Below are 12,281 nucleotides of genomic sequence, written 5' to 3'. Positions count from 1 at the left end.
GTCTTAAACCATTTACAACAAGTCATTAGATACATTCCTTACCACTATTTTGTTATTTGTTGAAGGGAAGTCGGACATCATTTCCCAAGGGTGGTTTTGAAAAGTAAAATTGTAAACATGAATGTGTTTGAGGGAACTGAAGGTCCAAATCCAAGACACCTGCTCTTCAGATAAGTGTATCAACTTAATGCAGTTCGCTGGAGACCTTGTCTGAGTCTTTCCGTGTCATTGAGCCTTTGTTTTCTTGCCTACCATTAAAAAGAGTTGACACTTGATGTTCACTGAGGTCCTTTCACGTGTAAGGGGAAGCTGTGCTCTGAAGGAGGCCTCCTTGGGATTTAAGGATGAATTCAAATGTTACTTTCCAAGAAGGCCTTCCTAAATCAAGCCTCCCCCATCTCATCACTATTTCCTATTACTCTGTAACATCAGAAATCCGTTTACTTAGTCAGATGTTAAGCTTCCAGAGAGTGGGGCTCTTGACTTTGCTGCTGGTTGTGGTCCCAGATTTTAGGACAATTCTTGTCTCAGAATAGATGCTTTACACGTTTGGGTGGATGGAAGTTGGCACAGAGGGGAGGGAGCTGGGACATGGGTTTTCAGCAGTTACTCCTTGGGAGAGGAGGCTGAGGAACTTGGATACCCTGTCAGGATGACTGAATGTGGAAATGGACTTCTCCACTCTCATTTTGGTTAAATGACTCTTAGTTTTTCCGTGGAGGATGGGCGAGAGTAGTAAGCTGGATATAGGTTTCCCTCAAGCTCTCAGCAGTTCTCTTCTTGGTTCTTCAGGAGAGACCACCCAGCTTTCCCTAATCTTCTTGCCTGGGTGGTGTCCTAGATAAGTGGTTAAGAGCATGGCCAGCTGGTGGTGATGCACACCTTTAATCACAGCATGTGGGAGGCAGAGGCAGGCAGATCTTTTGAGTTGGAGGACAGCCTAGTCTACAGAGTCAGCTTCAGGATAGGTCTGCATAGAGAAACCCTCTGTGTGTGTGTGTGTGTGTGTGTGTGTGTGTGTGTGTAGCACAGCACAGCCATTGGGACTGGAAGCCTATGCTCCAGGTTGGATGTGTGCGATGCTCTCCAAGATGCTCTCCAAGCCTCTGTTTTTTTTCTCACGGGTATGGTGGGATCAACTTCTGTTGGGAAAGTTAAGTGCTCAAGCATCTTACATGCAACACCATGATGGTTTTTAGTTCCCTTGTGATATGTGTGATTCCAGAGAACACAGGACATCTGGCAGTGATAAGAGGTTTGTAATAGGAAGGATGGCATCTTACCTATTGATAGCTGCTGTAAGACCTGCTCTAGGTTTGAAACAGCCACCAACCTGAGCCTGGCCAGAAACAGATAACTGTATTTATGAAACTGGGTAGAACCATGGAGACAAAAGTTAAAAACAAAACGAAAACAACTGCCCCTAACCCAAATAAGAATAGCTCATGAGATTCCCACCAGCTGTATGGAATACATATAGAGTATGAAAACACCACAAGGAGCTCTGCCTCCTCCACACATAGCTTATCTTGATGGGGGCACTGATGCAACGACTGGAATGTCATCTTTAGGCCCGAGTCCAAGGTGCTTCACTGTCTAGCCTGACCCATTTCCCTTCTTTCATCCTGTATATACATTGAGGGGATTCTGAATATATATTGTTTCATGAAGGGATGTCTTGCTCCTCTTACTCTGCCTACATGATCCCACAGCACAGTGTACCCCTTGAGGCTGGGAAGTAGAAGGAACCCAGACCTCACATTGGAGTCTAGGCTCTGGGCATCTAACCAGGTGAAACCAACTTAGCCATCTAGAGTCTTTTTACCCCCACGTGAAATGACTCACTAGGTTTCAATCAGTACTCATAAATAGTATGTAGCCTAGAAAGGTCTTAATAAGTGTTTACTTAACAATAGCCCATATTCACTATCCTAGCAGCTGTGTTCGTGCTAGTAGGTCTGTTTTGTGACACTCTCCACTGGATTCTGGGCTCTCTGGAGGCAGGATAGTGTCTTGCTGATTCTAGTTTGAGCCTGACACCTGCCTCATTGTAGATGCAAAATGTACCTTGATGAACATAAAAAAGAATGCATAAAGAGGGGTGATAACTTATAGAGTGTGTTAGTCCATGCAAGGACTTGAACATTGACTTGGACCTGGGAAGGTCTTGTATTCATTCACATGGAAAAAATGTTTACTTGGCATCTCCTGTGAATGAATACTCAGCACTGGGGAAGGTAACCCAGGCAGAGCATGGGGCACGAGCAAAGGGCAGGCTGGGTGTGGGTGGTCATGCAGGGCCCAGCTTTGTGTTTCCCAAGCAGCAATAGAGGGTAGTGTGGTAAATAGAAGCTGGGTCCTCTGAAAGAGCAACATGTGCTCGGTGCCTGAGCAGGAAGCTATACTTTTGTTTTTTGACTGATGTTTTTAGAGGCTTACTGGTGAGCACTGGTTGGAAAGTTTATCTAGAGGCAGGAGGACCCGGACAATAGACCAGGCATATGGAAAATTTAAGTGTCTAGAAAAGCAAGTTCAGGGATTGGGTAGTGCAATAACCCAGCACACACAGGCCCCTGGGCCTGGTCCCCAGCCCCACATAAACCAAGTGTGGTGGTACACACCTGTGACTGCTACTCGGGTAGCAGCAAGAGAATCTGAAGTTGAAGGTATATTTTAAGTCTGGGCTCTGTGAAATCCTGCACCAAGAAGATGAAACAAGTGCTGTGCTGCTTTTTTGGGGACCCCTCATTACAGCCGACCTCCAGAAGGCTTTAGCTATTTCGGGAACCAGTTCCATCAACAGTGTGAGGGTGTCCTCTTTCAGTGTTCTCACACAATTTTGGCTCCATCTCTCTCAGCTCCTGAAACTCTTAGGTAAGCAATCAAAGTATGGAAGGCAGTGAACTCCCAGACTAGAGTCCTGCCATCCATATAGTACAAATGTCATTTAGGGAACCTGCAGTGGGAGGTTACTAGCTACCAGCAGATCAAATGACCTTTGATATAAGAAATTTTAGTCTTTATCATAAAAGAAATAAAATTACTCACTGGGCCTTGTCATCACTATTCTCTAGATAATTTTCAGTGGGATGCCTCCATAAATCCCTGCATTTTAAATCTATCCCCAGCTAAGTCCAAACAGCAGCTGTCCCAATGGGGAGGTACAGCTAGCATATCTGTATTTTTGGGGGGCCTTGCTTTTCCTTCTGTTTTGATGCTATTTGTGCAAATATCCTTGACTGGTTGAATTTCCACAGGTGTTGCTTTTCAAAGCCGGGGCCCTGGTGGCCTAAGATCTGCCACCTGCATCAAAATTGTAAGATATGCTGTAGGTAAATTAGATTTTAGGGATAAGATTGAAGTGCTTTTGCTTGCCAGACTCTGTTGTCAGTATCAGCTGAGCTGCAGTATAGCTCGCTCCTTCCTTCCTTCCTTCCTTCCTTCCTTCCTTCCTTCCTTCCCTCCCTCCCTTTCAGGTTTATTTATGTCGTGTGTACGAGTGTTTTGCCTAAATACATGTACATGCACTGCATATGTGCCAGGGCCCACGGGGCTCAGAAGACAGTAATTCAATTACAGATGGTTGTGAGCCATCACGTGGGTGCTGGGGCTGAACTCAGGCCCCCTGCCAGGGCAGCCAGTGCTATTGGCTGCTGAGCTATCTCTCCAGCCCCACAGCATGATTTCTTTAATGTCGTTTGCAGAAGCAGCCTGAGCTGGGCTCTGACAGAGATGAATGTGGCTGTCTGGGCGGGAAGCTCTTTGCCAGGGTTGCCAAAGAGGGAATGTCTGCAATTTTGGACTTAGCCCCACATTCTCCACCAACTATATATATATTTTTCCTAGCAGAAGTCTGGCAACTCGTGTTCTTTGGGGTCACACAGGTATGTGTGGATGCAGGAGTGACCACCTTCTCAGATACATGTGGGCTGCAGCACCTGGCTAAACGTCCTGGGAGTTTGCTGAAGTTGCTCGGGTTTTATAACAAGCATGGAGGTCAGCCAAGGTGAATCAGGTCTATGTTGCCAGATAGACCCTGCTTCCCCCACCCCCTTCTGCCTTAGTGAAGCAGACCGTTTGTTCACTCATGGCTCTGTCCTGCGTTATATAATCGAGGACCCTTCCACTGGCTCAGGGACTAGGTTAAACATTATTCACTAGCTGGCTTGCGAGCTTTTACCTTTCAGGAAAACTGCCTCCTGGAACAGATGTTTATATTGGTGCCTGTGGGGAGAGGCTCTGTTATCCCTGTAATTCTGATCACACAATTGATTTCTAATTACTAGTAGATAAGATGAAGGTGAGCCTAGGTACTTATGACTAATGATAGCAGATTACCATGCTCATAAAAAAAGTCCTGCTACACCCAGACTATTGCACCGGCAAATAGGGCAGCCCTTGGGCTGTCTTTCCTGAGACCACTGCTGACCATAGCCCCCATTTCCCCACCTACAGGCAGAGTCCATGTTTATCCTACTTTCTTTATCAAATCTTTTGGAAATTTGATGATGCTCTCCAGTCAAGTGGACTATTCCCTAAGTACTCCTTGGTGACCACGGTCCACACGTGGGCCAGATATCAGTGTATAAAGTAGTGTTTTGTTCACTCCAGCTTCTCCCTACTTGTGTTCTTCAGATCCCAGGTTGCTGGCTTCCACTTAGAGTTCATGTGTTCTGGTAGGGGCCATGTTGAGAACTTAAGCTCAGCTAGAGCCTTTTGATAGAGAGACAGGATACTCCCTGGTCAGGGTGTGTCTCAGCATTATCTGGGTGGTTCCCTGGGAACAAAGGCACCCGCTCTGCCCAGCAGCTATGGTTAGCTTTGCAGAGACTATCAGGAGTGAGTGGATGGAGGATCCCTAGCCTTGCCTGATGATCATGGTGCCTGAGTATTCTCCAGTCCCAGTTCTCCTCCACGGCAAAGAGAGAATCCATACCACTGCTCTGATGCTGCAGAATAATGCCATTGTGTTGGTTCTCCCACCAGAGGGCAAGGCTAATGGCTCCAGTGGAGTGAACATCCTTGCTCCAGACTCCGGGTTCTGGAGATTTCCATATCCATCTGGAGTGTCACTGTCTCCATTAAGGGGTACTGCCATCTTCACCTACATCTTCCCAGTTAGCAAGGGGTTCCCTGGAATTCAAAGCTAGGTAGATCTAGGTTTAACTCTGGTCTTTCCTGATGCCCTTTACCCAGAGTAGAATGCCATGGTAATGTGGATAGAAAACCACACATTATTAGCTCCGCATAGCTGTGGCTCCCGTTACAGGAAACACTCTGTTCTAAGTGACTTTCATGACTTCTTAACTTCTCCTACCCCGAGTCTGGTGTCTGTGTTTGGGCATTTCTGGCTTGTTCCTTAGGTTCCCCAAATGGGTACAAATTAAGAGTTCCCTGTTGAAGCAGAGTGTTGTGGTACATGTCTATAAGCCCAGCAATTGGGAAGCAGGTGGATCCCTAAGTCCAAGGTCAGCCTCTACTACACAGTGAGGTCCCATCTCAAAAAAAGGTTCCTTGGTGAACTGGAAATATATTCAATCCTTGCCTCCCACTAACCACTGACAAAAAGAAAAATAACTGAATTGCTTTAAATAACCAACAGCAGGTTTACTCCTTGGAAAAGACAGAATGATGGCACTGGGATGTAGGGAGCATTCATTTCCAGGCAGCCACACGCTTCTTCCCTGGTCCTTGCTTGCTCTCCAGCCATCTGCATAACCTGTCTGCTTCCCCATAAGGGTTGGTTTTTTTAGCTCCCCTTGAATTTCTTACCCTATCTAGTTTATTCTAATCAGCCCTGATATTTGCTCCCACCTTCCAGCTGGAGGCTCCGTTTATAGTATGGACGGAATGGTGGCCCTGCCTATAAGCATGAACATTAACCACAATCTCCAATGCTACCACATTCAGAGATTGGAACTTTAAAGTGACAAAGTTAAATTAGGTCATGAAGAGGAGACCAAATCAAGCAGGGCTGACCTCTCTTTTAAAAGAGAGGATGCCCTCATACTGGGGGGTGGGGGAGAGGAAGGTCATTTGAAGGCACAGTGAAGGCAGCCACCATGAAAGCCAAGGACATAGGCATGAGAGGGCTTCAACCCTAATGATATCTTTATCTTGTTCTTCTGGCTTCTAGACCTTCAAGAAAATGTCACTCTATAGAATTCTATTACAGCAGCTCTATCACCTTCATGAGGTGTAGGACTCAAAGGACACCAGTATGGGACAGCTTTCAACAGATGTGGTGACACACACTTGTAATCCCCACATTTGGGTGGCTTTTCAGGAAGAGCACAACTCTGAAATCCCTTGAGAACTGGGGTGCTTTATATATTAGTATAGGGTGGACATGGTATAAACACACGAGTTGGATATGGGGTGATATGTCCTTTTGGTGTTCAGTGGAAAATTGAAGGAATTATGTTCCTAGTTCTAAACAGACTTCCCTGCCGGAGCATGCTGACAGAAAGGGCTGTATGTGGGGGAAAGAAGGCCTGGAATGTAGCAAGAAGCTGAAGTAGGACTGCAGTTGTCAATTTTCCTCAGGGCTAGCAGCTGGCTAGATTTCTCAGACAGACTTGAGTGCAGTTGGGTGAGGGAGAAGGGGTGGCATTAGCTTCCTCCTCTATAGGTTCTTAATATGTAGCCTTGGGTGGTGTGGAATGCCCTGTATAGAACAGGTGGTCTCCAGCTCAGAGTTCCGCCTGCCTCTGCCTCCTGAGTGCTGGGAATAAAGGCGTCTGGCTAACTTTTAAGGACGTTAAGTTTGGGGGCAGCATCAGAGTTCTCTCAAAATCCATAGGTTAAAAGTCATTTTTATCTGCTTAACCCTGGGTCTGCCTGGCTCTGAACTGCTTGGAATTATTAAGTGGGGAGGAAGACAGCAGGCACGGCCTTTAGGCCGCCATGTATTCCTGTCCCAGGCACTGTGATCAGGCACTTGCTAGAGGCAGAGATGGATCATGAGGACTCCTCAGGGTGACCAAGGGCCTCTCCTAACCAGACCGACCAGGGCTTCTTAAAGGGAGTAAAGGTGAGCTCCGGGTGACTGTTAATAGTTCATCCAACCATGACATTCTTCTGTGACCCAGGAGAGTTGTCCCTGAGAGGACAGGAGTTAAATAATGCAGGGTGATGTCAAAGGGTAGGTTTTTTTTCTTCCATATGCCTAAAATCTGTCTCTCACATGGATGAAGGCAGCTGGATAACTCCCAGGGATGAGGAGCAGATGCTGTGATTTTCAACCTTGCTTCTCTGGGGCTTGCCATTTATGTTCCTTCCTTCCTTGGAAGAAGGATTTGCCTGGGATGAATGCCAGTGGTAGAGCATGGGCCTAGGGTCTGAACCCCAGCACCACAAAACAGCAAACTCCAAACAAAACCAAAATAAGATCACAAGTGGTAGTGTACACCTTTAATCCCAGCACTCAGGAGGCAGAGGCAGGTGGATCTTTGTGAGTTCAAGGCCAGCCTGGTCTACAGATCGAGTTCCAGACCAGTCAGGACTATGCAGAGAAATCCTGTCTCAAAATATATGTAATACAAAATATATAAAATATATATGTTGTAAAATATATATAACATATACATTCAGAATATATATTAATAATACTATATATATATATATATATATATATATATATATATAACAAAACCCAGATTTTTTTTTGGCATGTAAGTGCATGTGTCTGTGGAGGTGCTCATGTATGGGGTGTGCATATGGAGATGTGGCCAACTCTCAGTGATTTTGTTTTTTTGAGACAGGGTCTTTCACTGGCCTGGAGCAGGCTGGCTGGCTAATGAATTCCAGGATTCTGCCTGTCTCCACCTTCCCAGCTCGGGGGTTACAAGTGTGTGTACTATAACCAATGGTTCTCTGGTGTCTTAGTTAGGGTTTCCATTGCTGTAAAGAGACACCATGACCACTGCAACTCTTATAAAAGGAAAACATTTAGTGGGGCTGGCTCACAGTCCGATATCATTGTGGAGGGCAGCCTGGTGGCATGCAGGCAAGACAAGGTGCTGGAGTGCTGGCTGGCAGTTCTACATCTGGATTGGTAGGCAGCAGGTAGAGATAGCCACTGAACCTGGGCTTGAGTTTCTGAAACCTCAAAACCCACCTCCCAGTGACACACTTCCTCCAACAAAGCCACTTCTACTCCAAGAAGGCCACACCTCCTAATAGTGTCACTCCCTATGGGCCAGGCATTCAAACACATGAATCTATGGGGTCATTCCTATTCGAATCACCACACCAGAGATCAAACTCCAGTCCTCAGGCTTGTAAGGCAAGAGCCAGCACCCATCTCTGAGCCCTTACATGACCTGGCTCTTGCTGTATAGACCAGGCTGGCCTTGAACTCCCAGAGATCCACCTGCCTCTGCCTCTCAAGTGCTGGGATCAAAGGCGTGCCCACCACATCTGACTCCTGTGTTTTGAGCATAAAATGTTTCCGGGAATCCTGTGTCCATGTCTCTGGAGCACAGTCAGTGTTCTTGTCAGGTTCCCACTGAAGCTGAGATTTCCAAATCTTTCGTGAGATCATGAAGCTGATGTTTAAATGACTTTAACCCCTACCCCCATCCCTCACCCCCACCTGTCTGGGTTGGCTTATGAGCATTCATGCCTGTGACATTTCTTAGTAGGACATTTCCACCCACATGAAACATTATCTTGGAACAGAGGCTTCGGATGGAGTTTTGCATGGAGCAGTCTGGCAGGACAGGCAGGCCTTCCCACAAGCCCCACTCACAGTGGAAGCAACGAAAACAGTGTCCTACCTTCCTCCACAGAGCTGCGTGTGGAAAGCCCTGCAGCTTCCAGCCCCAGACACACAACCTGAGGCCAAAGCAAGACTTCCTTTTAGCCTTTGCCAACTGAGCTGGACCTGCTGGCTGTTTGGGCCTCAGTGGCCCTGACCTCTTCAGGCACAGCTTCCAGCTGGCCAGTGTGGAGGAGTTAGTGAAGAGTATTGATCTATGGTGAGGATGGAAGCCGAGAAGCCCTGGCCTGCCTTGGGTGTAGGAGCTATCCTCTGGCCCTGTCAGTTATTTCTTTTCTGAGCAGGGAAAAAAGCCTACTAGCTTGAATCCTCTCTACTCTGACCCCTGGCAGAAGAGCCTCCTAATGCCTCTGTGTTCATTTTCTTGCCTACCTAATTTGCAAAATGCTCAGATTTTCTTCTGGACCTAGGTGTATCATTCTTTCTTGATAGGAAGAATTCAATTGCTTTGGAAGGAAATGGAGTCTAAAGGTGAGAGTAACATTATCAAAAAGAGTGATGGACTCTAAGCTTTTGCTGTTTGTCTGGCCAGGGCCTTTGTTCTTTCCTGTCTGCCTGGACAGGAAATTTATTGTTTTCCCACACACACAAGTAACATTGTTGCCAAGAATTGACTTTTGCATATCAGTTCAGACCGGGGTCATAGCTTTCTTTCATCTCCAGTATTTTGTTAATTGGGAATAGAGACACATTGGGATATTCTAGCAATTCTCCAAGTCTTTACTAATTACCTGTACACCCACCATCAAAGCCTGGCCCCTCAGATTTCCTCATCAAGAAGTAGCCACTTGGGGGTTTACAAAACAGGAAACATCTCCTTAAGCACAATGTCCTCCTAGTTAGGTCTTAGCTCAGAGTCCAGACATCCCCTCAGGCAGCAGTGACACAGACAGTTGTGCTCAAGTGTCAGGCCCCGTCTGAGGTGGGAGCCACATAAAACCAGGATGTGGACTAGACAGAATCAGGAAGGGAGGTGGAATGGATCAGGGCCCCTTAGATGCCAAAGTGAGCTGGCTTTCTACAATACTGTAACTGAAAGAGGTTTGTGCCCCAGGGAGTCCCACGTAGGACCAGGCATTTGGCGTTTTTTATGTGGCTTTGGTTGGGGTGATAGTATTCACCATCTAATCTATGTGGGGGGCACCTGCCGACGGATGGACCAGCATTATTCCCTTAGTGGCCAGATCATTGTAATGGCGGGAGTGGCAGGAGATGGACAGAGTTAGAAGCACTAACATCTCCCTGTAGGCATGATGGCATTTCAGAATTGCTGTTGCCATGAACTGGCTCTAACCCTGACTTCAACCAAAGCTGTGGGAAGAAACGGTGACCTCGTGTATGCTGAGTGTCTTCTAAACCTCGGGTACAGGTCTCACTGTTCTCAGTCTAGCTGTTTAGAAACTTGGAACAGCCACCCCAACCAGACACAGCTTGAGATTGTGCCATGAAAGAGTAAAGCCAAGTCTTTTCAGCATGTCCGGCTTTCGGGTCTCCAATGAGATGGGAAAACATCCCCCAGTACAGCCTCCTCTGGGGGGAGGGATTTCACTTTTCATCTTTGGCCTGCAGAGGAAGAGAGGGAGAGATGCTGTGGTGGTCACCCCAGGGTGTGAGACAGCTGAGTTTTAAGTTGGGTGCCTTAAAAAGGAACATTCATCTGTTGACCACAAACAGCCACCTCTTCTGAGGAGCGCACAGAACCCAGCATCCTTTATTCTGGTTGTAAAGGCACATTCTGCATCTGAAGCATTTGGAGAAGGTTGCCCAGTGTTTGCCTGAAGGAACCTAAAGAATGACTGATCTTTTCAAGATTCTCAGCCCTGTGGAGTTGAGAACTGACCCAGGGTCATGAGAGGAGCTTGCATGTGTGGGAAACAGAGATGGCGTGTTCAGACTGAGCAGAAAGAGCAGTTAAAAAGTTGAAGTCAGAGCAGATTGGAAGCAGGTGTCTGTAAGTGAGGAGCCCCGGCTGGTGGTGTCTGCACTTGGCCCCTTCCTCCCCAAGGGGCCCTTTTCCGGGTTGTGTCTTTTGATGTGGGAGAGCTGCTTTGCTCTCCCAAGGTGTGCGAGATAGCCACTGGTGCACACAGCTTCACTTTTCTCCTCTCGGGGCCTGATGGGGCCTATTTCTTGGCTTTTTTTGACCACAAACATTTTCACACTCAGCTTTTCAGAGAGAAAGAGAGAGAAAGAGAGAGAGAGAGAGAGAGAGAGAGAGAGAGAGAGAGAGAGAGAGAGAATGCAATTGAGGTGGCCGAGCCACAGGCAGTGGAGATCTTCCTGCCTGCTGGTGCTGCCCATCTCTGTGGGAACCAAGGTCAAATGGCATCTTGAATTGCCACAGGGGGCTTGCTGCCTGTTCTTCATTCTGCCTCCTCCATGTCTTATATGGTCACCTCTTCCTGTCCTTCTGGAGCAAAGGGACATGCTTACAAGTAGGAGCTGTGATGAGGGAACACAGAGCTTGCTCTGAAGACAACTGAAGGAGCTGGCAGCAGACATCTTGGCCCTTCGCTTCATGTCAGCCTTTTGCTGGGTTGGCTCCACTCCTACTCTCCTATGAAAGCACATGGTGAGCTGGGAGCCCCTGGAGCCCCTGGCAGTGTCCTCCCCACTTCCCTTAGCAGTAAGGACACAACTGTTGCTCACATGGTCCTCTTCTCCTCTGGTTCCCAGCCCCCTTCCTCTAGTGGCCCAACAGGAGGGGCAGGAAGGGAGGGGACAGAAGAGGCCTTGGGAGGGAGAGCCCTTAACCTGCCACTCGAGTCTTTTCTTGGGCATCCTTACTTTACTCTGACTAGAAACTTCTGGATCAGTTATGGCCATTTTCCTTCTTCCTATCTCACTTATTATTTCAGTTTCATATGTAGATGTTATGTATTTTGATCATATCTCCTGGTTACCCTCTAGTCCTCTTCTGCTGAACCCCTACTTTCCAAACCCCTTTTCACTTATTTTTGTTGTATGCTCCACTGCATTTACCTAGTTTGCTTGCACAAGCCAGGGGTGCCCCTGTCTTTTCATTGCATTACCAATACACGAGCTAGCTCTGAGGGCTAGCTTTGTCCCTCCCTCCCTCCCTCCCTCCTTCCCTCCCTCCAGTTGTTCGAAGCCTGCCTTGCCCTGTCCTGCCTCACCTGACTCCACTAGCCCTGTACTTCTTGGAAAGTCATTTCTCCAGGGAGCTAGTCTTATTTCTCCCCAGCCCATCCCTTCTTTCCAAAGACCTCATTGTGTCATCCTATGTCTCCCAGTTCTTCCACAGCACGGCATATCACATTTTGTTTTAAAAATGTAATTATGAAAAAGATATCTTCCTAGTGATTAGCTCCTCTTATTCTCAGGTTTATCCTCAACATCTAGAATCAGAAAGGCTCATCAGATATTTGAGTGAAAGTGTGCTTCTTGGAGGTGGGTACAGCCAGAGCACATGTGTGAGAATGTCTCAATGAAACTCCTGGGGGCCAGGAAGACAGTATTTACTGTGCAAGCTTGGAGG

This window comes from Cricetulus griseus (genome assembly GCF_003668045.3).
Source record: "Cricetulus griseus strain 17A/GY chromosome 1 unlocalized genomic scaffold, alternate assembly CriGri-PICRH-1.0 chr1_0, whole genome shotgun sequence".
NCBI lineage: Eukaryota > Metazoa > Chordata > Mammalia > Rodentia > Cricetidae > Cricetulus > Cricetulus griseus.
The sequence above is the reverse complement of the archived record's forward strand: the minus strand, read 5'-3'. Positions refer to the sequence as shown.